We start from the raw sequence: 26,113 nt of genomic DNA, 5'->3' as shown, positions 1-26,113 counted from the left end.
AGTTTCAGGTCACCCACCCAAGCCCTCAGTCATTGGAGGGAATGAGGTTTCAATTCTTCACATAGAAATGCCATCATTTTTTAAAATATATTTTTTATTGATCTCAGATAGAAAGGGAGAGGAAGCGGCGGGAGACGAGAGAGAGAGAGAGAGAGAGAGAGAGAGAGAGAGAGAGAGAGAGAGAGAGAGAGAGAGTTGAGGAACATCCATGGTGACAGAGAATCATGGATCCGCTGCCTCTTGCAGGCCCCACACTGGGCATCAAGCCCACAACCCGAGCATGTGCCCTGACCAGGAATTGAACCCTGACCTCCTGGTTCATAGGTCGATGATCAAGCACTGAGCCACACCAGCCGGGCAGGAGAGGGAAGGTCATGGTCCCAGTTCGTGGGTTTGGTGACCCCTTCAGGAGCTCTCCTCCAGGAACAGGTGCAGTCCTAGGTCCCTCAGGCTGAGGGGTGACGGGCCCTCACCGCGTGGGCCTGCTCCCTGCATTGATGTCCGTCTGCTCTGTTGTAAGAAAAGAGGGGCCTCTGGTTGCTGTGGCCCCGTCGCCTCCCCAAGCAGAGGCTACCTGTTCCCTGGAGCCTCGCTGGACTCCCACCCATGGGCCCATGAGCATCAGTGCCCCAGGCCTCGCTGGACATTACCTGTGAACCGGTGGCCAGGAATGACCGACACGGCCTGCCTGCTCTGCTCACGCGGGTCCATGGCCCATCAGACTCCCCATAAGAAACGTGCAGTGAAGGATTTCAGACGGGTCAGGGGAGGGTTAGACACCCGGACCCAGGTACAAGGCCAGCACCAGGAGCTGCTGCGAGGTGGGCTTCGCACACACTGTGAGGTGAGGTGCACCTAGCAGCTCTCAGCAGGGTGGCGAGGGCCTGTGTCCTGGTAACTCGCAGTGCCGCCTGCCCAGGCTCAGTGGGAGGGGGTGGCCACGGGGAGGAGCATGCCTGACCCCACGCCTCCTGCTCAGGCAGCCGAGTCCACGCAGAACAGTGGGGCTGCGCGAGCTCTAAACTGGCTCCCGGGCCCCACGCCCTCTGCCTCCCTTGTCCACCTCAAGGCCGGGCAGACGCTGTTCACCGAGAGACGCACGTTTTAGCCACCTGAGCCAGAGGCGCCGGTGCTGACCCCACTCTGAATGACACTCCAAAGCCTGGGTCACCCTCCCGCTTTATAGCTTGGAAAGGGGCACAGAGACTTTGGGGGTCTTGCCTTAGGACACACAGTTGTGAGGGCAGAGCTGAGACTCAAACCCTTGTGGGCAGACCTGGCGCCCTCATGCTGTGCCCCAGGTGAGATGCCGATGCTACTGAGGCAGCAAGAAGGGTGAGGGCGACCAGTGCCCAGACTGAGGCAGCACAGGTGTGTTCACAGGCACACGGGCACTCACACACACACATGCACACACACACACCCACCTGTACACACCCTCTCTGGCTTTCACCTCTGAGGCTACAGAGGTCTGAGGAATCAGGGGCAGAGCCAGGAGAAGCCAAGGGGTTGTTGGGGTCCTATTCATGTTCCTGGTGAGTCTGTCTCAATCCCTCTCCCTGGCAGGAACCTCACTGGACTGATGCCAGATTCCTACCTTCCCGGGTTCAGGTCTGTGGCTGAGCATTCTTTGAGGCCCTCCTGGAACTCTGCTTTCAGTGATGAGGGGAATGAGGCATGTCGGCTTCAGGTTTGTCTGGACACAAACTTTATTAAAACGAGGCCAAAAACACCATGAGGGACATTGGTGTTGACATCCCCATAGCACTTAAGGAACTGTTTGTCTATTGCCTCTCCTCTTGAAAATGGAGGATGTTTGACCAGTTTCTTCTGTACTAAGTACACTCTTGGAGAAGCAAAGGAGCCAGCAGGCATCCTCTGAAGCCCCGTCAGAGCTGGGAAATGAGGTATGTGGCGCCTACACTTGCCCTGTGGCTGCTGAGGTGCAATTTAGGGCTCATGATGCATCCTCCATGCAAACACCGGGCTTCTTCCCTGAGTGTGTCCTCTGGTGTCGGATGAGATTGTACTGAAGTGTAAAGCCTCGCCCACACTCCCTGCAAACATATGGCTTTTCCCCAGAGTGTGTCCTCTGGTGTTTGATGAGATTGGACTTAAGTGTAAAGCCTTGCCCACACTCCCTGCACACATATGGCTTCTCCCCTGAGTGTGTCCTCTGGTGATTGATGAGATCAGATTTCTGTGTAAAGCCTCGCCCACACTCCCTGCACACATATGGCCTCTCCCCTGTGTGTGCCCTCTGGTGTCTAATGAGATTATACTTCACTGTAAAGCCTCGCCCACACTCCCTGCACACATATGGCTTCTCCCCTGAGTGTGCCCTCTGGTGTCTGATGAGATGTGACTTCTGTGTAAAGCCTTGCCCACACTCCCTGCAAACATAGGGCTTCTCCCCTGAGTGTGTCCTCTGGTGTCTGATGAGAGGTGACTTATCTGTAAAGCCTCGCCCACACTCACTACACACATAGGGCTTCTCTCCTGAGTGTGTCCTCTTGTGTATGATTAGAGTTGACTTATATCTAAAGCCTCCCCCACACTCCCTGCAAACATGGGGCTTCTCCCCTGAGTGTGCCCTCTGGTGTCTGATGAGATGTGACTTCTTTGTAAAGCCTCGCCCACACTCCCTGCACACATATGGCTTCTCCCCTGAGTGTGTCCTCTGGTGTGTGTCGATATGTGACTTATCACTGAAGCCTTGCCCACACCCTCCATGCTTGATTGTTACAATTTTTGACATTCTTACTTCCACAAATAATTTGCCTGTGTTCTTTGCGTTAACATTCTGGCCTGTGCTGGGCTCTTCCTCCATTATTCTCTCAGGTTCACTGGAGCTCCCTGTTTGTCTGTTGGGAGGCTTGAAAGAGGCCCTTGAAGTTCCCCTGTGCCTGATCCTTTTAAGCAAATGTTTGGACTTCCATTTGACCTCTTGACCTTCAACTTTGTCATTCAAGCCATGTGGACCAGTCTGTTGCTGCTGCTGTTGATTCTGACGCTCTGGGCCAGCTTCCTCCGCCTGGATGTGCTTTATTGCAGATGCTCCTGACAGAATCTCAGAGGGGTGATTGCGTTTCACATGTTGGCTGAGGAATGTCCGACTGGAGAAGGCCACAGAGCAGGAGGGACATGGGTGGATCTCTGGCTTTGGTTCTGCTGGAGAAGAAAGTTTTGGTCAGGGCAGGTGTGGGCAAGCCTGCCTGTGCCGTACGCTCTGTCTCCTGGTAAGACCTGTCCCCGGAATCATTCTAGCTGTGTTGACAGTGCAAGTTCTGCCTCCCACAAAGTGTTCCTTCACTGTCTACTTTTCTTTTTCTTTGTCTGCACTACTCTTCTTCAGAAATCCAGAGACCCCATATCAAAAGTCTTTTCTACAGCCCTGGCCAGTGTGGATCAGTGGATAGAGCCTCAGCCTGTGGACAGAAAGGTCCTGGGTTTGATTCCCATCAAGAGGATGTGCCTTGGTTGCAGGCTTCTCCCCAGCCTGGGCCCTGGTCTGGGCGTGTGCAGGAGGCAGCCAGTCAATGTGTTTCTCTCACATCGACATTTCTCTTTGTAATTCCCTCCCTCTTCCACTCTCTCTAAAAGTCAATGGAAAAATATCCTGGGATGAGGATTGAAAAGAAAAAAGGTCTTACAGATCAAGGACCATCAGAAGGCATTTCACTCCTTATATGGGTTGGACTATTGTGACCTTTCCATATACATGTATCTTCTAAGTCATGTTAAAGAGAAAAACCACAGGCCTGGCCAGGTAGCTCAGTGGTTGAGCATCAACCCATGAACCAGGACGTCACCAGTTTGATTCCTGGTCAGGGCACATGCCCAGGTTCTGTGCTCGATCCCAGCAGGAGGCAGCTGATCCATGTTGATATTTCTATCCCTCTCTTCATTTCCCTTCCTCTCTCTCTCAAATCACTAAAAATATTTAAAAATAGAGAAACCATAGGCCCCAACTAGCAATTGCTTCTCTCTCAGTTTTCCACAAATCACAAAATGGAAATATGTCCTTCCTCACACAGCATTCCTACTTGATTTCTTTCAGTGTTAGCCTACTTCAAATACACTACAAAGTCCTGTTTCAGAATATCTTTCCAACCATCCCCTAGCCAGTTTGGATCAGTAGATAGAGCTTCGCCTTGGGGACTCCAGGGTCCTGGGTTTGATTCTAGTCAAGGGCACATACCTGGGTTGCAAGCTCAATCCCCAGCCCTGGTTGGGGTGTCTGTGGGAGACAAGCTATTGATGTTTCTCTCTCTGTCTCTCCCCCTTCTACTCTCTCTCAAAAAATAATCAGTGGAACAATATCCCTGGGTGAGGATTAACAAGAACAACAAAAATATTTCCCCAACCTGCTTCTTAAACTCCTGACTCCCATCTCTCTCCAGCCAGTCCGCCTTCCTCTCTCACTGGGAGTTGAAATAATCTCAGAGGGGATTCCCCACTGAAGTTTATTTCCCCCAAAAATTAACAAAGCATAGTTTTAGAACATGCCACTCTGCAGCGGAAAACTGCTCAGTTGTCCCGTCTCACTCAAGAAAGTCCCCAGTATCTCAGCTTGGATCATAGGCACTGTATTTCCCGGCTGCTAGGCATCTGTCCAACCTCTGTTCTTGCCCTCTGTACTGAGACTGAGATGGGAGTAGCCCTCAGCCAGCTCAACACCCCACCTCTTTCCTTCCCTGCACCAGCCACTCCCTCTGCCTGGGACCTTGTGACACAACTGTTGTAAATGTTGTCTCCTGAGAAAGCCTTCCCTTGACCTTTGCAATCCGGCACACCCACCTTCCCCTCACACTGATCCCTAGGCACTTGTCCTGGGCCCGTTTTCTCCAAAGCGCTAACCACTGTGTGATATTAAGCACATGCATATATGTCTGCCGGGGCTTCCATCCTTCACCAACCAGCTGCTCAGGAGCAGTGATTCTGATCATCGTGTTAATCTGTATTTCCAGCTCCCAGAACCCTGTGTGGCACCGAGTAGGAATTCACATGACAAGTCACAAAATAATGAATGAATGCATGTTAACACACACATTTCATTTAGAAATATGCAGTAAATGAAGAAGAAACAGCTAAAGTGTTAAAAAAAACAACAACCCAAAAACAACCACCTTGATGAGAGAGCTGGTTAAGTACCTGAAACATTTTTTTTTTTTTGGCTCTGATTTTTTCAGCACTATATGATGCCGTGCATTTTGTGCATGAAGTATTTTTAAAAATGTAACACAAATTGGCCCAGGCCATTGTGGCTCAGTTGGTTGAGCATTGTCCCATTCACCCAGAGGTAGCCAGTTTTATTCCTGGTCAGGGCACATGTCAGGGTGGTGGACTTGATCCCCAGTAAGGAGAATGCAGGAGGCAGCAGATTGATATTTCTCTCCCTCTCCCTTCATCTCTGTCTCTAAAACCAATAAAAGCATATTTTTAAGAATTAGAACAAAAATAAAAATATTAAAATTATTCTTAAGAATCAAAAACCTATGTGATGAGCCATCAATTTCTGAAGCATCTGATTTGAAGCTTTGCTGACTCTAGAGTGGATTTTACTCTACTTGAGAGTTGGAGCATGAAAACTTCTAAGAATTCTTTCTTTCCATGTTGAAGAAGAGTGGTGCCCACCTCTCCCGGCCACAAGCTCTGTCTTCCACTTGCTGCCCCACTTGATGCCCAGCTTTTGGCCATACTCTTCTCCATACCAGACCAGCAGCTCACAGCCCGTCCTCACGACCCGGCAGGTTCGGTAGAAAATCTGCCTGTGATATTGAAAGGCCACCAGGTTCTGTTCTTCCTCATCCCGGGCGCAGTTCACGTACCTGGCGTTGAGGCAGATGAAAGGAAAGAAAACCACAGGCGATGAGCTTCCACTACCTGTCATATCGTGTCCAGATCCTCACTGACGCGTAAGGCCCTCAGCACTGATGGCACCCACCCACATGCTCCTGGGGAAACTTCTGTTCAATGTCCAAGCCTCTGTCACAAGGTCATGTGAATTCCTGTCTCTACGTCCTGCTCACAGTGCTCATCCTGCCTAATGCCATTTCCAAAGCCTCATTCCAGACTTCCCCATCAAACCCGGTGGCCTCTAGCTTCTCTAAGCTGTAAGTCAGGTTCTGTGTTACACCCCAGGACTCGGGGCTTGCTCTAGGACTCACACCATTCAACATTCAGTCCAAGTCTCCCTTCTCTTCAGAGGCCTTTGTCGAGTCTCCCCACACTTTATTGAAGGCATCATTCAGTTGCCTCCCCCAGGTTCCCACAGAAATGTCGAGGTCTCTCTTTCTTAGAAAAATAACACAGAACAATATTAGTTTATTCATAATCTGTCTCCCCTGACACAAGAGAGCCCCTCAGGAAAGGGCCATGAGCACTATGACTCTGCAGGCTCCAACATCCAGTTCTAGTTAGAACTGAGTCTGGGATGATGTGCTGCCCTCACAGGTTTAGATTATCCTTGGTTCAAGGCTATGTGGGCACTAGGCACTTGTTGAAAAATAGGAAAATTAGAGTTAAATGTTTATGAAATAAAATGTTTCATGTCCGTCTGCAGTAAGTCCTCCCTAGGGACATGGATTGTGTGATCTGTGTAAGTAATGAATTCCTTCCTCTAAACTGGAATATAGTAAGTGTTTAACTAATGTCAGTTAGATAAATCACAGAGTAATCCAGGGTCCTCAAGGTTTTTCCCAGTGCCCAAAGTAGAGACTTCTATTTTGAGGACATATGCTATACTTTTACCTCCTTTTTTTCCTAAATGTCACTAGATGTTAAAGATCACTGTATGGAGAAAAAGGGGGAACAGAGTACTGAGGGAGACCATTAAGGAGGCATGATGGGAAGGACAGACATGTGGTTTGTGAGGCATGAGTGTCCTCTCCGGCACCCAGAAGCCTAGTGACCTTACCTCATCCAGTTGGCCTGAGATGTATCCTTTCCATCCACATACTCATAGCAGTTTCTCCCTTTGGTGATCTGCATTTCAGGAAAAGAAGTTAAAGGCTGTGTGTGTGTGTGTGTGTGTGTGTGTGTGTGTGTGTGAGTTTGAGTGTATATAATAGAATAATTACTTTATTCTAGTGTCATCAAATCTCTTTCAGCCTGCATGGTGATTCAACTGCCAATGGTGATCACAGGACATTTTTCTTACTCATCATCTACACTTCTTAGTCAATTTGTCCACTAAGCAGGAGCCCCACAAGGGAGGAGTCTGTACCACTTTGCTCCCATTTACCCTCTGATCCTTAGAGAGGAGCTCCATGTTCATGCAAAGTCCGCCCAGTACACAGAGCTAACTAACCATATGGTCCCCATCCATGTCCTAGCATGTAGAAGGTGGGGCAATCCAAGCCACAGGAGGGCCGGGAAGCCAGAGGACAGGGAAGAGGTAAAGTTCTCACCAGCCAGGAGTAGCCGCTGTTGGCTGTGGCTTCATCTTCTGTGATCTGACCCTCATAAGGGCCAAAGTGCAGGCCCACCGGCAGATCACATTCCTCATTCCACACTCCAAGCCCAGCCTCAGGGATGCCTGATGGTCCGATTCTCAACCCAGGGGGCACAGTGAGGGCTGAGCGGTTGGCATGCCCCTTGTCCACGGCACTGTCTTTTACAAACGTAGGAGGCCCGTGCACAGCACAGCTGTCAATGAAGAAGTTCTGACACTTCTCACAATCTGGAGGCAAGAGCAACAGGGATTAGTCAGGGTGCAGTGCATGTCACTGCACTTGAAGAGTTTCAGAAAGAGCTCCCATCAGTGAGCCTCAATCCTATATTCCCGGTCACGAGAGGAAGGGAATGATTTGGGCACCCAAAGACCAGTGAAATTATTGCATCAAGGACATAACATGCTCCTTGGTTAGGGTGAGCTTACACAGGTAGTCATCGTCCTGGGGCTCGCTGATCTCTTGGTAGACATGGCCCTTTCTCTCTCGTAGGCTATACATCTTCACTTCGATCTCCTTTCTCCTGAGGTCTACATGAGAGAAGAGCTGGTGAACGAAGTGGGTCTGGAACATGAGTCCCTGACTTGTCAGAAAACACACAATGTCTTCCCATCAAATGATCACCTGTTCTTTATAGTATCTGGTATTTTTCTCCATTAACTAAAAGACTAGTACGACACACTGACTACCGATGGCTGATTCAATTTTAGTTTCTAGATGATCCCATTATCAGGTTCAACCTTCCAAGCTTTGGTCATTCATAATGTATGTATTGAGGGCACGTTATGTGTTAGGCACTGAATAAAGATCTGGGCACACAACACCAAGAGAATATGGTTGCTATTATCACAGATGGATTTATTGGACAACTTGCATGTGCCAATTGTTTGAGATTTAATTTAATGCTTTCAAACTATATGTGTCCATGTTTCCTTATGTTCACTGTATACATTAGCATTCAGGAGCTCAGAGAGTTTGGAAGATTAGCTCAAAGCTTCAGTGCTAACTCCAGTTACAAGTCTAGGCCTGTTGAAAGTCCACCCCACATACCTAGGCTATACTGACCAGCCTTTCTAGAGGAATTAGTGGAACTGAAATCTCCAAATTGTTGAACTTACCCAATTTTGATCTAGGGTGCTGTCCGGAGGTACTTGCTTCTCCAGGAGGGGGCACTGGTTTCTGGGTCTGCTCTGAGCCACTTGTGGTCAACAAATTTGCTGTTCCTGACAATTCCTTCAAACTGGACTCATTACTTAATGGCGCCCTGGACTTTGCCTTCAGTGTGAAAGGCAAAGGGAAATAAATGTAACGTACATTTATTTAATTATGTAGGGTTTATGATATACATGACTTTAATGAACACTTCAACACCTCTTGGAAATACCTGGGAAGTATGAAAATTAGAGGAAAAAGAAATGGCCAATGTGGGTTTTGAATCGAAGACTAGAACCCATGCCTTAAGGCTCTTTCTTTTATAGCACATTGAGAATGAAGGATACTGGGAAGAGAATAAGACATAGTTGGGCCCTAACCAGTGTAGTTCAGTTGATAGAGTGTCGGCCTGCAGACTGAAGGGTCCTGAGTTGAATTCTCGTCAAGCGCGAGTTCCTTGGTTGCAGGACCCTCCTCCCTGGCCTGGACCTTGGTCTGGGCTTATGCAGGAGGCCACCAGTCATTATGTGTGTCTCTCACATTGATATTTCTCTCTTTCTCTCCCTCTTTTTTCTATTCCCCCTAAAAATCAATGAGAAAATATCCTTGGGTGAGGATTAAGAAAAAAAGAAAGAAAGAAATAGTTGGCAGAGCCCTGGCTGGTGTAGCTCAGTTGGTTGAACTGAAGGGTTGCCGGTTCCATTCCCAGTCAGGGCACATGCCCCAGTTACGGGTTATTGATCCATGTTTTTCTCTCTCACTGATGCTTCTCTCCCTTCCTCTCTCTCTCAAATCAGTAAAAACATATTTTTTAAAAAGAAATGGCTGGCAGAAACCTACCATGACAATAAAGGAAATTATGCTAAAATGTGCAATTTACTATATCATGGAAAGAACAGTTGTAATTAGATTAGTTGGTTCCCACCAATTCTGTTTGAATAAGGTTGTGCTACCAGCCTGTTCTCTTCATTTTCCTGACCTATAACATGCTAATTCTTAATGTTATAATGAACATGAAATATAATGATGTTCACCAAAGTGTTCTGTGAGCACTTTGATACAGTATGAATGTGAGATTACAGTCCTGCTATCAATGTCCCTCTCAGCCATCTCTATATTTGAAATCACATGTAATTTATCTTCATTATTCTTTGACCCTACTCTAGTTTAATTTGTAAATTTGAAAGCACTCTTTCAGCAAACATTCAGGGGGCCCTCAGGGACCCTGAATTGGGCCTGGGACTTCTGAGAAGAATCTGGTGTGAACCAAAGAGCTCACAATGCAGAGGTAGGCAGGCGGAGCCAATGATTCAAACAAGATGACACTGGCCTAATTAGAGCTCAGAGAAAGAAGCCATACTTCTTCTGACTGGAATGAGCATTCAAAACCAGTTCCAGATGAGCTTCTATTGAATAGTGTGTCATCTCTATGAAGTTCTTAAGTCACTTTATTTATTGTTTATTATTTCTGAATCGTCAAACCTGAAGCACCCCAGAGTTGAGAGGCTTTCTTTTATTTGACTGGGAGGCTCTGATGCTGGGGTTGCTATATCCATCTTCATCTTGGACCATACACCGTGCAAACTGCCTATATATCAGTGAGCTTCTGCAAGTCGGAAGTCTTAGTGCATTTCTCACTGGAGCATAGCAGAGCAGAACTGCGTTTGGAATCATCAGTCAGTGAAAGATGTAATCATGTATGGATGAGACAGTGGAAAGTGCATAAAACTATGGAAATTTTAATGAGCTTGTAAGTGGTTTAGAGATGAAGCTATGGATTAGATTGCACGACCACCGATACTGTGATTTCAGACATACAATCAAACACTTGTATATGTCTGAAACCTCAGTTTCCTCATCAGAAATGGTGATACTTATAGTACCTACCTCATAGGGTTGTGGTAAGGTTTAAGTGAGTTTATGCACGTAGAATTCTTAGAGTCTGAAGCATTGTGAAGATAAGACCCGTGGTAGCTACTATTGTTGCTGATGTTATTAACGACTAAGATGATATTGGGCATTTTGTTGAAGAGGTCAGGAAAGGAAGGTGGCACTCTGATTTTTCCTCCTCTTCCCTGCATTTGCATCCAGGAGGAAGATTTTCTTTTCCACAGGATTTGGGAAATACTCACCTTCTGATGTTTATTCTGTTCCACTCTGAGGGCCACCCAAGAAGGTTTAGCTAAAAGATGGTGAGAAATCAATAATATATATAATTTCAGAGAGGAAGGGAGAGGGCGAGGGAGAGAGAGAGAGAAACATCAATGATGATAGAGAATCATGGATTAGCTGCCTCCTGAATACCCCACACCAGGGATCAAACTGGCCGTGTGCCCTGACCGGGAATTGAACTGTGACCTCCTGGTTCATAGGTCGACACTTAATCTCTGAGCCACACCTGCCGTGTGAGAAATCAGTTTTGGTTGGTAATTGTTTCAAAATCTGGAGATTTTTATCTTTCAGAATTCTGAATTATAGAGTAATCCCAGAACAGACCAAGGATGATTGGAAAATGTTTCCTGAGGTTTCATTACGCTTATGCTTTTATTGGGAGCATCAGCTAATTTTCTTAAAATGTTAAAAAATAGCCCTAGCCAGCTTGGCTCAGTGGATAGAGCGTCAACCTGCGGATGGAATGGTCCTGGGTTCTATTCCAGCCAAGGGTGCATGCCTGGGTTGCGGGCTCATCACAGGTGTGCAGGAGGCAGCCAATCGATGGCTCTCTCTCATCATTGATGTTTTGATCTCTCTGAATTCCTCTCTGAAATCAATAAATATATTTTAAAAAAATAGACAAAACCCCATCTGTACTTCATCCTCTGTTCAATATATATATTTAAAGTAGAAGCCCGTTGCACAAAGATTCACGCAATAGGCCTTCCTTCCCCTGGCTGCCTGCACTAGATTTCCTCTGGCACCGGGGTCCCAGGCCTTTGCTCCAGCCACTGAGGAGAAGCCAAGCCTCTTCCGTCTTCAGTCTTCACTCCAGCCAGAGCCTTCAGTCTTCTCTCAGCGGCTGCCCTGGTTAGGCAAATTAACTGCCATCTTTGTTCGGTTAATTTGCATGTGTATCCTGATTGGCTGGCGGGCCTGGCAGAGTGACACCGATTTGCATGTTTCTCTTTTATTTGTGTAGAGTGGCCTATCCCTGGCTGGCCATCTCAGTTGGTTGGAGTACCATGTTTTACACCAAAAGGTTTCCGGTTTGATCCTTATTGGGGCCTACACAGGAGGCAACTGATGGATGTTCCTCTCTCACATTGATGTTTCTGTCTCCCTTTCTGTCTCCCTCCCTTCCTCTCTCTAAATTCAATGAATATCCTTGGGTGAGGATTTAAAAAATAAAATTGCCCTAAAAAGCAAAAATAAAAAATTGGCCTTTCATGACACAAGTATAATAAAGGTCATGTAACTGCAAAGAATCTCTACTCTGTAACCCAGCGCTTTCTCCTCTCTGTCTTCTGTCTTCACACTGGCCTTGTCCAGTCCACCTTGGACAAGGCACCAGGACCACCTTGGCTCCTTTCTTTCTTATCCTTCCTCCTTTGCACATTTGGATTGTGACCACCTTCTCTAATCACTAGATTCTGATCAGCATCACACAGTCTTAGGGACAAAGACTCAGGTCTAGTCACCACATAAACAGAGATTCGGGCAAGCTGGACATAACGTCGTGACTTCAGCTATGTTTCAACCTCAGACCCATGGAACTACAGACCCTACCAATCAGACTTTCATGAAACCTGGCAGATGATGCCATGGCTGCCATGGAACCTGATACAATGATGAACTACTTCCTACCCTGGCCCACAACCCAACCCCCTAACTACCATGAGTAATAATTTTCCCATATGTCCCCATGCAGGTCTTAGAGCACTGCTCACCTGTCAAAACTTCCTCCTTCTATGTGATCACAACTCTTCTGAATTAGTTATTTTTTACTCACTGTTATATTTTTGTATACTTACTTGTTAATGTTCTATAAGTATACAATTATATTATTATTCTATTTTATTTTTTCCACCACCATTTATACTCCTGTATTATTATTTTTTCATCCTCACCTGAGAATATATGCTTATTGATTTTAGAGAGAGAAGAAGAGGAAGAAAGAGAGGGAAACATGGATGTGAGAGAGAAACATCGATGAGTTGTATCCCATACACACCCCGACTGGGGATGGATCACGAAACCTTTTTGGTGTATGGGAGGATGCTCCAACCAACGGAGCCACCGAGACATGGCTATTCAATTATTTTTATTTTGAGAGAATGTTTATTAAAACTAGGGACAGTGAAACAAGGATAGAAGCAGCAGCAGGAGAGAGCTTAGGCTGGGCTGCTGTGTTGCTCTAGAAAGGTTAAAGGAAAGAGTTCAGCCTAGGCGGGCGGCTTTGGCTCATTGGAAAGTCATAGAAAAGGGGCCTTGGAGCCAGGTTCAGGGGGTTAGCCTGAATGAGCTGCCCCTGCCCGTACTCCCTGGTGCAAGTCTCCTGGGTCCCTTAGTTTAGGAGATGCACACCGAGTGGGGGTTGGGGGGAGGAGAGGGGAAAGGGTGAGGGGTCTGTGTGCTCCCGGAGAGAGAACAGCTTAAAATATATATATTTTAGAGCACCATTGCACGAAATTTATAAATTTCTGCACCGTGGGAATGGCGGTGGTTGTGGGGGGGAGGGGGGGAATTCCTGAGCCCGGCCTGTGCCCTCTGTGGCTCTGACAGTCTGGAAGTCCTGCGATCCATCGCCTACAGTGGGAGGTCCCGTTCAGTAGCCCCAGCTCTGCATTGGTGGCCTGGGCCTCCCTCTTTGGGGTGACGGGGAGCCCCCATTGATGACCCAGTGGCTAGTGGCCTGGGCCTCTCTCTGCAGGGCATCATGGGGGATTGGGGGGCCGGACCAATTGCGTTTCACAGGCCTTGGCTGGCCTGGCGCCAGTGGGTGTCATAGCCTGGTCATTTGGTGGGTCCTTCAGCTGGTCCGCCCTGGATTTGCATATTATGGTTTCATTATTGTAGATTTGGGGGGTGGGTCTGGGTGAAGGTGAGAAAAGGGGGAGAAATGGGGGACCTCTGTGATAGTGTCAACACTAAATCTGTATATAATTATTGTTACACATTGAAAGAGGTTTTATGACCCTGGCCAGTGTGGCCCAGTGGTTGAGCCACGACCTATGAACCGTGAGGTGGGGGGCCGGCAGGAGGCAGCCATGGAGGTTTCTCTCTCACCTGTTTCTCTCTCTCTCTCTCTGTCTCTCTCTGTCTCTCTCTCTCTCTGTAAAATAAATTATTCATTAAAAGGGGTGTATGTGAACAGCCCCTGGCTGTGTAACTGCTCTGCCTCTTGCTCCTCCCCGGTAACTCCCGAGAGGCCGCCCGACCTACACCAGGTCAGGGTCAGGCAGCTGCGCGCCCTCCGCCCGCACCTCGTGGCCTCGGGGTCCACTCGTCATCGGAGTCCTCGGAGTCCTCCACCCGGGGCCTGGCCGTCCTCCCGCGGCGACACATGAACGCGGGTCGAGGGGCCCTGAGACCTGGAAGGAGAGAAAGAAAGAGTCTGTCCTGCAGGCGAAGAGCTGAGGGACAAACAGCAGAGCCAGCGCTTGGCGGGGGCAGAGCCCGGGGCCCTGGACGGAGCACCCCCGCCCCGCCCACCCCGCGGCCCCGTCCCCCCTCGCTCACCCATGCTGAGCAGCGCCTCGTAGTTGCTCTTCACGTTGCGGTGCCGCGCTCGCTCCCAGGCGCCCATCTGCGCCCACTCCTCCCGGGAGAAGTAGATGGACACGTCCCTGCAGGCGGCCCTGGACTGGGGGAGAGACCGTCCGTCCGTTCATCCGTCCTCCCCGGCCCGAGGGGCGGCGCCCCGCATCCACCCCGTCCCCACCCCCCGTCCCCACCTCCACTCCCTCGGACCCCCTTACCTTAGGCCTATGCCCCGCTCTCCCCGCCTCCTCCACGGGGCGCTCCTGCAGGTCCCTGTCCGGGTCCATGGTGCCGCCAGCGGAGTCCCCTCCCGAGGACGCGGTGCCTGTGGGAGGAGGAGGCGCTGAGGGTACACGCTCCCACCTTGCAGGGCGAACCCCCCCCACCTCCCCAACCCCCAGACAGACCGGGGCCGCGGCCATTATGACCCACTAGGGGGCGCCTCCTTCCCGCCGCGGTTGGGGGGTCCCAGGGGGTACTGAGGGGCCCGGTCAGGGGGGTCTGAGGGGCGCGTTCCAGGGACTGAGAGGCGCAGTCAGGGGGAACTGAGGGGCGCGTTCTGGGGGGTCTGAGGGGCACGGTGGGGGGTCTGAGGGGAGCGGTCTGGGAGGTCTGAGGGGCGCGGTCAGGTGGGACTGAGGGGAGGGGTCTGGAGGGTCTGAGGGGAGCGGTCTGGGGGATTTGCGGGGAGCGGTCTGGGGGGTCTGAGGGGCGCGGTCAGGGGGGTCTGATTGGCGTGCTCAGAGGGATCTGAGGGGCGCGGTCAGAGGGGTCTGAGGGGCGCGGTGGGGGCGTTGAGGGCCCTTGGGGGTGGAGGTGGTTAGCCTTTACAATGGGGGGGGGGGGGCTGTGCCGAGAGGAACCGGGTTCGGGAATGCACCCACGATTCAGGAGCAATGCACGCGGGAGGAGGCGCCTCAAGGGGCAGAGACGTCTCCGGCTTAGGAGATGGGCCCGCTGGACAGAATCCGGGTCTTTCTTGCCAGGAAAGTTGGGTGCTCGGGTCAGAGGATTTGGGACTCCTGTGAAGAGATTTGGGGTCTCAGGGACAGCCTCCAGGGTTTCTGTCTCGGAGTTGGGGATTTGGTCTTCCTGGGTGCCTTGGGTAGGGAGCCCAGGCTCGGGGTGTGCTGGGTCTGACCTTTGGGGGATTGAGCGTTCCTCTGGGCGCTGAGACCGGGGGTCCTCCGGGTTAGCGCACTTGGGGTCCCTGGAGGCTGACAGAGTGGGAGCCTCTCGGGAGGACACCCCGGGTATTCGGCTGGGGGTTTGAAGGCCAGCGGCAAAGGGGTTCCCTCGCAAGGCTCCCGTTTTCCTGTCTGTCTCCAGGCCGCACTGCGAACCTGGCCGAGGTCCCCTCAAACCCGCGCTCCTGGCCGCGTGCTCCCGCCCTCAGGCGGTGTGCGGCCCGCTGAGGGGGAGCTTCCTGCCTCCAGAGCGTCAGCGCCAGCCGCCAATGAGTGCTGTGGTCACGGGGCCCGGCCTGCCAATGGGCGGTCAGAAACGCGAAAAGGGCGGGCCATGGAGGTGGAGCCTTCCTGCCAGTCAAGGAGAGAATCCTGTGGAAAGAGCCCGCCCTGCGCTCCCAACCCCCCATGGTGATTGGCTGCCCTGGGTCCTGCGAGTGTCCGTCAAGAAGCCTTCAGCCACTGGGAGGTGTCCAGGGCTTGGATTCCCGCTGCGTATGGGCGGGACCCCGGGAGCCGGGAGCCCCCAGCCAGGGCAGGTGTTGGGCTGAGGCGGCCTTCTTGCCGCCTGACCGAGTCTCTCTTCCACCCGACTGTATGTAGGTCCCGGACTGTCTTCCAGGCGCATTTGTTCGCTTCCTTAGCGAGAGGACCAGATGGTAGGTGGGGAGTTGCGTTCTGGGAAACAGGGATTCCCACTAGACCAGCGGTTCTGAACCTGTGGGTCGCGACCCCTTTGGGGGTCAAACGACCCTCTCACAGGGGTCGCTTAAGACCATTGGAAAACACATGTATAATTATATATTGTTTTTGTGATGAATCACTACGCTTTAATTATGTTCAGTGTGTAACAATGAAAATACATCCTGCATATCTGATATTTACATGACGATTCATAACAGTGGTAACATTACAGTGATGAAGTAGCAACGAAAAAATTTCATGGTTGGGGGTCAGCACAACATGAAGAACTGTATTCAAGGGTGGCGGCATTAGGAAGGTTGAGAACCACTGCCTTAAAGGAAGCTGTCGAGTGGAAGAGCAAGATGGTGGCGGTATAGGCAGACGTGTCCCAGGTCGTGTCCTGGAGCAAATGAAGTGAGCAGCTGAAACTAGTAACATCCACCCCAAATTGGCAAAATCGCTCAGCTGGTGAGACGGTTTGCAGCCGGGAAGACCAGAACTCCCCTGGAAAGGTAAAAGCCCAGGGATTTGGGCAGGAAAGTTTGCCAGACCTCTGAACCCAGAGAGTCGGAGGGAGACCGCGTGGCAGACAGCCGCGTCCCTTGGGACAGGCACAGCCCCTGACAGGGGAAAGGAGAACCGCCAGGGGAACTGAGAGCTGGGTTCTGTGATCACAGAGGACTGAGCCTAAAGGGGGCAGCCTGAAGAGCTGACCAGACCATGCAGTCCTGGTAAGAGAAGAAGCCTACCGAAACCAAGCCTTTCCCGTTTCCGCGGCCAGCGTTTGTTTGTTTTACTGAATCCTGTTCATGGGACATTTCGGATACAGACACTCACCTGTGCTGAAGAGAGGGAGAGTGTGCGGAGGAGAGGAATCTGGGGAGAGACTGAGGAGAGAAGGGGGGCCGGGAGAGGTGGCAGCGAATTGAGTTCTGAGACACCCCCGAGCCCAGGTCTGGGGCAGACATTCTCTCTTTAGAGTGAGACTCCTCCCCCCAGCCCCCAGGCAAGGAGCACAGCCACACCCAGATTCCACCCTGTAGGAGATCAAGGATTAAAATAACCTGATCAGTACCTGGGAGTTAACAGGGTCTGGCCTATAGAGGGATTTTCAATCCCAGCAACAACACAGCCCCGGTAACTAACTATTACGCAGCCAGCTCTGGGCAGTGAACCTCCACTGGACAGAGAGGCCCTATAGCCTCAGAGGCCAACCCCAGAACACTCCCACCCAGAGGCTGACCCACAAACTGACTCGTTGCTAAACACAAAATAAGGCAGTCTGGGAAACAAATGCGGCTTGCTTTAAAATAAGGACTGTGGTTGACAACACAGAGGAACAGTTTATCGCAGGGAAACTCAACACTCTCCTGAATACCTGGCAGGTCTAAGGCGAGCCACACTGAAGAATAGAAGAACCAAAGGACCTTCACTACTGCAATTTTTTTTCTTTTTTCACCTTTTAACTACGGAACCAAATTTTTTTCTTTGTTTTTTTTTCTCCTTTTTTTCCTTTTTTTTTTCTTTCTTCTTTTTTCCATCACCTGATTTTACCCTTTTATTTACTACCTTCTTACTTTTAACCAGTATTATTACTGCTACCATTTTACCATTTTTTTAAAGTGCCATTTTATTTTCTCTTTATTTTATTTTGGGATTAGTGTTCTCCATTCTATTTTCATCGTTATATTATTGGTTGTTTCTAGTTTGCATTCATCTCCAGGGAGCTCTTGCTGGAATTTGTTGGGATTAATGGCTGTTCTGTAGGAGTATTCTCCTCGTATAAAATAAGTCTCCTCCCCTCTTCCACTTCATTCTCTCTTTTCGCTCTTTCTTTTTCTTTTCTTTTCTTTTCTCGCTTTAATTTTCCCCCCTCCTTTTTCCCAATTTCATTTTTGCACTCCTTTTTTTGGTCCCTACTTTTCTTTTTCCTCTTTTATCTTTTTCTCTTCCTTCTTCCTTATCCCCTAATTCTCTTAATTCAGGTGGTCACCTTTATTTGGGGTTATTAATATCGTGAATATATTTGTGTATAGTGCCTGGTACGTGGTGCCTTGTTGTGTTGTATTTTGTGCCTTTAAATCAACGCAGCAGATCCAAGCAACAGCAACCTCCTGAGCAACAACACCCTCTGCTGAGGAACAGCAGCTGTACGTGAAACCTCGCCCCACCAGCCCGAAGAGCCACCACAGCTGTGAACAGCACCCACCAGAGGAGCTGCTGCCAACTGAAGAGCAGCTGCTACCGCAACTGCCCGAAGAGCAACCACAGACCAAGGAGTCACTGCCACCAAGGGAGCAACCACTGAACGACTCAATGTCTAGATATGTCAGTGAGATCAAACATGCGTAGACAAAGAAACCCCCAAAGGAAAGAGTAGGAGGACTCTCCAGAAAAGCAGCTAAGTAATACAGAGGCAGGCAACATGACAGAAAAAGAATTCAGAATAAGGGTCCTAGAGTGCACAAACCGGATGGAGGAAAAAATCGACAACCTCTGCAAGAAGCTAGAAGAAACAGATGAAAAAATCAACAACTTAAGTAAGACCCAAGAAGAAATGAAGAGTGATATAGCTGAAATGAAAAACTCCATTGAAAGTATCAACAGTAGACTAGGAGAAGCGGAGGACCGAATTAGTGAATTAGAAGAAAAGGAAGCAAAACACACCCAAACTGAACTGCAATTGGAGAAAAAAATGAAAAGTCAGGAGGAGAGCCTAAGGGTGCTTTGGGACAACATGAAACGAAACAACATACGAATAATAGGGGTACCAGAACAACAGAAGGATGAACAAGGATTAGAAAACCTATTAGAAGAAATAATATCAGAAAACTTCCCTGAGGTGGGGAAGAAAAAAGTCACGCAAGCCCAGAGAGTCCCAAACAAGGTGAACCAAAAAAAAACCCACACCAAGACACATCATAATTACCATGGCAAATGTTCAGGACAAAGAGAGAATCCTACAGGCTGCAAAAGAGAGACGGAAAGTTACATACAAGGGATCTCCCATTAGATTGTCAAATGATTTCTCAACAGAAACACATCAGGCCAGAAAAAAATGGACGGAAATTTACAAAGTGATGCAAAGCAAAGGACTGAATCCAAGAATACTCTATCCAGCAAGGCTATCATTCAAACTTGAAGGGGAAATAAGAAGCTTCACAGACAAAAAAAGGCTAAGGGAGTTTATCACCACCCAGCCAGCAATGCAAGGAATGCTAAAGGGACTGGTATAAAAATAAGAAATAAAAAGCTCAGAAAGAAAACAGCCACACAAAAACAGAAATGGCTACAAACAAGTACCTTTCAATAATAACTTTAAACGTAAACGGACTAAATGCTCCAAACAAAAGATATCGAGTGGCTGAATGGATAAAAAAAAACATGACCCATACATCTGCTGTCTACAAGAAACCCACCTCCTTAGAAGGGACTCACACAGCCTGAAAGTGAAAGGATGGAAAAATATCTTTCAGGCAAATGGAAAGGAAAAGAAAGCTGGGGTAGCAATACTTATATCGGACAAAATAGACCTCAAAGTGAAGGCCATAACAAGAGATAAGGAAGGCCACTTCCTAATACTAAAGGGATCAATACAACAAGAAGATATAACTCTGGTAAACATATATGCACCCAATGCAGGAGCAACCAAATTCATAAAAAAACTCCTGGAAGATATCAAAGGAGAGATCCACAACAATACAATCATAGTAGGGGACTTTAATACACCACTGACAACACTGGATAAGCCCTCTAGACAAACAATCAGCAAAGATACAGCAATCCTAAATGACTCACTAGATCAGATGGACTTAATAGACATCTTCAGAACACTTCACCCCAAAGCCAGGGAATATACATTCTACTCAAATGCTCATAAGACATATTCAAAAATAGACCATATATTGGGTCACAAGCAAAGTATCCCCAAATTCAAGAAGATTGAAATCATAAAAAGCGTCTTCGCAGACCACGATGGCATAATATTAGAAATAAACTACAATAAAAACAACCCAAAGTACTCAAACACCTGGAAGCTGAATAGCATGCTATTACATATTGATTAGGTTACCAATGAAATCAAAGAAGAAATTCGAAACATCCTGGAAACTAATGATAATGAAAACACAACAATCCAAAACCTATGGGACACAATGAAAGCAGTCCTGAGAGGGAATTTTATAGCTCTACAGGCCTATCACAAAAAACAAGAAAAAATGGTAGTAAATCAGCTAACTCTACAACTCAAAGAATTAGAAAGAGAGCAACAAGAAAACCCCAGAGTGAGCAGAAGGAAGGAGATAATAAAGATTAGAGCAGAAATAAATGACATAGAGACCAAAAAAACAATACCGAAAATCAATGAAAACAAGAGCTGGTTCTTTGAAAGGATAAACAAGATTGACAAACCTCTAGCCAGACTCACCAAGAAGCAAAGAGAGAGGACCCAAATAAACAAAACCAGAAACGATAGAGGCGAAATAACAACAGACCCCACAGAAATACTAATGATTGTTAAAAAATACTATGGACAGCTCTACTCCAACAAACTAGACAGCCTGGAGGAAATGGACAAATTCCTAGAAAAATACAACATTCCAAAACTCAATCAGGAAGAATCTAAAAATCTCAACAGGCCAATAACTATGGAAGAAATTGAAGCAGTCATCAAAAGGCTTCCAGCAAACAAAAGCCCAGCACCAGACGGCTTCACAGGGGAGTTTTACCAAACATTCAAGGAAGAACTAAAACCTATCCTCCTCAGACTACTACAAAAAATTCAAGAGGAAGGAACACTTCCAAGCTCATTCTATGAAGCCAGCATCACCCTAACACCAAAACCAGGTAAAGACAACACAATGAAAGAGAATTACAGGCCAATATCCCTCATGAACCTTGATGCCAAAATCCTCAACAAAATCTTAGCAAATCGGATCCAGCAGTACATCAGAAAGTTCATACACCATGACCAAGTAGGATTTATCCCAGGGATGCAAGGATGGTACAATATCCGCAAATCAATAAACGTGATACATCACATAAACAAATTGAAAGAAAAAAAACCACATGGTCATATCAATTGATGCAGAAAAAGCATTTGACAAAATTCAACACCCATTTTTGATAAAAGCTCTCAGCAAGGTGGGAGTAGTAGTATCATACCTCAACATAATAAAAGCCATATATGACAGGCCCACAGCCAACATCATACTCAATGGACAAAAACTAACACCATTTCCCCTAAGAACAGGAACAAGGCAGGGATGTCCCCTCTCACCACTCCTGTTCAACATAGTACTGGAAGTGTTAGCCATTGCAATTCGGCAAGAAGAAGAAATAAAAGGCATCCAAATTGGAAAAGAGGAAGTAAAACTGTCCTTATTTGCAGACGACATGATATTATACATACAAAACCCTAGAGACTCCATCAAAAAGCTACTAGACTTAATACATGAATTTGGCAATGTAGCAGGATACAAAATTAACCCCAAGAAATCTGAGTCATTTCTATACACCAATAGTGAACTTTCAGAAAGAGAGATTATAAAAACAATCCCGTTTACCATCGCACCAAAAAAATTAAGCTACCTAGGAATAAACTTAACTAAAGTGGTAAAAGACCTCTACTCAGAAAACTACAGGACGTTGAAAAAAGATATAGAGGAAGACATTAACAGATGGAAGAACATACCGTGTTCATGGATTGGTAGAATCAACATCGTTAAAATGTCCATACTACCCAAAGCAATCTATAAATTCAACGCACTTCCCATTAAAATACCAACGGCATACTTCAGAGATCTAGAACGAACTCTCCAAAAATTCATCTGGAATAAAAAAAGAACCAGAATAGCTACAGCAATCCTGAAAAAGACCAAAGTAGGTGGGATCTCAATACCAGATATCAAGTTGTATTACAAAGCCACTGTTCTCACAACTGTGTGGTACTGGCACAAGAATAGGCATATAGATCAATGGAATAGAATAGAGAGGCCAGAAATCGGCCCGAAACAATATGCTCAATTAATATTTGACAAAGGAGGCAAGAACATACAATGGAGCCAAGATAGTCTCTTCAATAAATGATGTTGGGAAAACTGGACAGATATATGCAAGAAAATGAAACTAGACCACCAACTTACACCATTCACAAAAAATAAACTCAAAATGGATAAAGGACTTGAATGTACGACAGGAAACCATAAAAATTCTAGAAGAATCCAAAGGCAACAAAATCTCAGACATATGCCGAAGCAATTTCGTCACTGATACTGCTCCTAGGGCACTTGAAACTAAAGAGAAAATGAACAAATGGGACTACATCAAAATAAAAAGCTTCTGCACAGCAAAAGAAACCATCAACAAAACAACGAGAAAACCCACTGTGTGGGAAAACATATTTGCCAATGTCATATCTGATAAGGGCCTAATCTCCAAAATCTATAGGGAACTCATACAACTTAACAAAAGGAAGATAAACAATCCAATCAAAAAATGGGCAAAGGACCTAAATAGACACCTTTCAAAAGAGGACATTCAGAAAGCCAAGAGACATATGAAAACATGCTCAAAGTCACTAATCATCGGAGAGATGCAAATCAAAACAGCAATGAGGTACCACCTCACACCTGTCAGATTGGCTATGATCAACAAATTAACAAACGACAAGTGCTGGAGAGGATGTGGAGAAAAAGGAACACTTGTGCACTGCTGGTGGGAATGCAGACTGGTGCAGCCACTATGGAAGACAGTATGGAGTTTCCTCAAAAAACTGAAAATGGAACTCCCATTTGACCCTGTGATCCCACTTCTAGGAATATATCCCAAGAAACCAGAAACACGAATCAGAAAGGATATATGCACCCCTATGTTCATAGCAGCACAATTCACCATAGCTAAGATCTGGAAACAGCCTAAATGCCCATCAGTAGATGAATGGATTAGAAAACTGTGGTACATCTACACCAAGGAATACTATGCTGCTCTAAAAAGGAAGGAACTCTTACCATTTGCAACGTCATGGATGGAACTGGAGAGCATTATGCTAAGTGAAATAAGCCAGTCGATGAAGGAAAAATACCACATGATCTCACTCATTCATGGATAATAGAGACCATTATAAAATTTTGAACAATAATAGATACAGAGGCAGAGCTGCCTCAAACAGATTGTCAAACTGCATCAGGAAGGCCGGGGAAGGTTGGGGGGCAGGAGGTAGGGGGGTAAGAGATCAACCAAAGGACTTGTATGCATGCATATAAGCATAACCAGTGGACATAAGACATTGGGGGATAGGGGAGGCTAGGGGACTGTCTAGGGCGGGGGGATAAAATGGACACATATGTAATATCCTTTGTAATACTTTAAGCAATAAATTAAAAAAATAAATAAATAAATAAATAAAATAAATAAAGGAAGCTGTCAGCCAATTCCTTTGCAAAAACGAACCTCTACTCCCCTCATTTTTCCTTTTAAAGAATAACACCTTGTGCTTCTGTCCGTGGTGCTGAAATGTTAGCTAATGTCCTGTGAATTGGATGAAAAATTCTACCCAAAAAACCACAAACAAACAAACAAAAAACAAAACCTACAGAAAACCCTACAAAATCACCGAGGCTTTCCAGGGTGCAATTATTCCTTCCCTGGATGGACTGAGGTCACGGGTCTGGCTTTTGCACCCCTTCCTGTCCCAGCCCTGCCAAGGGAAGCCTTGGCTGCTTCACTGACATGGGGAAGCTGTGCGTTCACTAATTCAGTCCGTAACCTAGAGGCTGCCATGATTGGAGCAGTCAGTCCTGGGGAGGCCGCCGTTAACAAGGCAGCCAGTACCGCACCGGTCTCCTTTCCTGAGGCAGCCAGTCAGCCGCGGCCATTGTGATTGCGGCAGCCAGTGCCTTGGATGACACCATTATGGAGGCAGCCAGTCTGTGCAGTGAGGTGCAGGGGTATCGGGAGAAGGTGTTATTCCCACTAGACTCAGCGGCCTCTGTAGGGCATTCCTGAGGCAGTCCTTTCCCTGTAGGCGGCCATTATTGATGCTGTCAGTACCAGGGAGGCTGTTGTTGATGGCAGCTCCAGATGCAGGTTATCATGGGAACATGGTAGTACCACGAGAAAAAAATTCATCTTAAACCTTTGTGTTGAAACCCAGTGTGTTTTTAAAAAATATATTTTTATTGATTTCAGAGATGAAGGGAGAGGGAAAGAGATGGAAACATCAATGATGAGAGAGAATCATGGATCCGCTACCTCCTGTATCCCCCCCATCCCCACTGTGTATTGAGACAAAAACCCCGGCATGTGCCCTGCCCTGGAACCGAACCAGGGACCCTTCAATTTGCAGGCTGACATTCTCCCCACTAAGGCACACTGGCCAGGGCCACAGTTGGTTCTTTAGAAAGATACATTTCTACTATTTCAGAGAGAAAGATCAGTGATCAGTGATCATCCTAGATTGGCTGCCTTCTGCCAGAAGAAAGAGTGACATGTGTTCTCATCAGCTAAGCGTAAGGAATATCCCTGGCCAGTGTTGTTCGCTGGTTAGAACTTCGGATGCCCAGGGATGGGTCTCTGGTGGGATTCCTGGTCTAGAGCACATACCTGGGACGCAGATTTTATGGCCAGCCCCGGTCTGGGCTCCTGTGGGAGCCAAAGATCCATGTGTCTCTTGCATATTTATGTTTGCTTTTTGTTTCTTCTCTTTCCCCTCCTTCCATTCCTCCCTCCCTCCCTCCCTCTCTCCCTCCCTACCTCCCTCCATCCCTCCCTTCCTCCCTCCCTCCCTCCCTCCCTCCCTCCCTCCCTCCCTCCCTCCCTTCTTCTCTCTCTGTAAAAAGCATATCCTGTGGTAAGAATTAACAAAAACGTACACAAGAAAAAAGTACAAAATGGAAAAGATTTGGAGGCTGTGAAAAAGCAGCATACCCCTAAAGAAAGGCACCATGATGAGCAGAGCAATCAGCTATGCTGATGTTTTTCCTTGCGATGTGTCTATAAGATAAAAATAAAATGTCCGACTGTCCCTCAGCTGGCAAGGTCCTGACAGAACACGAGGAGGCCACTCTAGCGCGGTCCTTGCAGGGTCTCCCAAGCCACCACGTTAGGGGCGAGGATCTCGGTGGGCGAGGCGGGGAGGAGCAGGGGGAAGCGAGGGGTGAAGGAGGTGGGGAATGGACAGAGGAGGGTCTTGCACGTGCTCCCCTGTCCTGCCTTGTGTCGCTTCTGCGAGAGTCACCCACAATGGGAAGATGCGAGCAGACTCAGCTGGTGTCGGTGACCAAGGGACACACAGACCAAGGGACAGACAGATAATCGAGGCCGCAGTGGCCTGTAGAGGTTTACATCCGGGAAGGGACATTACCTCCACAGGAAGAATAGCTCCCTCAGAGGAAGTATTGTTTTCCCAAATGAAGGAGCAATTCATTCACAACATAAGTGGTCCACATACAGGAAAGTGCAGTTCCCCTACAGGAAGAACGTTTCCTCACAGGAAGTTTGTTTCCCCCACAGGAAGAGGCGTTCTCCCACAGGAAGTTTCCATTCCCTCAGAGGTAGTTGTGATTCCCTCACAGGAAGATAGGTCAACAAACAGGAAAGTGCATTTCCCTCACAGGAATCTGACACACCCTCACAGGAAGAGTCATCCGCACACAGGAAAGTGCATGTCCACAAAAGGAAGAAGGGATTCTAAAACAAAAGAGACACTACCCCACAGGAAAATGTGTTCCTACACGGGAAGGGACACTTCCCCTACAGGAAGGAGTTTTTGCGTCTGGTAGTTTTATTTAAAAAAGGAAGTTGATTTTTCATATATGTAAGATAGGTCAGCACACAGGAACGAGTACGTCCCACAAAGAATGACCTGTCTACACACGGAGGTACATTTCCTAGAGAGGAAGAATGGTTCCCCAGAGGAAGTTTGTTTCCACACATGAATGT

General features: G+C 47.6%; 1 pseudogene across 1 annotated transcript in view; it reads right to left on the bottom strand.

The window, feature by feature from the left end:
* Positions 1-3,090: 3,090 nt before the first annotated feature.
* LOC308512509 (histone-lysine N-methyltransferase PRDM7-like) overlaps positions 3,091-26,113 on the bottom strand; it is a 30,915-nt pseudogene continuing 7,892 nt past the window's right edge. Inside the window, exons 2-12 of the transcript in view lie at positions 14,736-14,804; positions 14,522-14,628; positions 14,283-14,406; positions 14,027-14,134; positions 13,324-13,349; positions 8,573-8,729; positions 7,883-7,984; positions 7,413-7,684; positions 6,920-6,987; positions 5,638-5,831; positions 3,091-3,168 (exon numbers count right to left, since the gene is read on the bottom strand). The product of the transcript in view is annotated as a histone-lysine N-methyltransferase PRDM7-like (transcript). The remainder of the gene's footprint in view (positions 3,169-5,637; positions 5,832-6,919; positions 6,988-7,412; positions 7,685-7,882; positions 7,985-8,572; positions 8,730-13,323; positions 13,350-14,026; positions 14,135-14,282; positions 14,407-14,521; positions 14,629-14,735; positions 14,805-26,113) is intronic.

This window comes from Myotis nattereri (assembly GCF_964212035.1).
Source record: "Myotis nattereri genome assembly, chromosome: Y".
NCBI lineage: Eukaryota > Metazoa > Chordata > Mammalia > Chiroptera > Vespertilionidae > Myotis > Myotis nattereri.
This window is presented reverse-complemented; position numbering and strand designations above follow the sequence as displayed.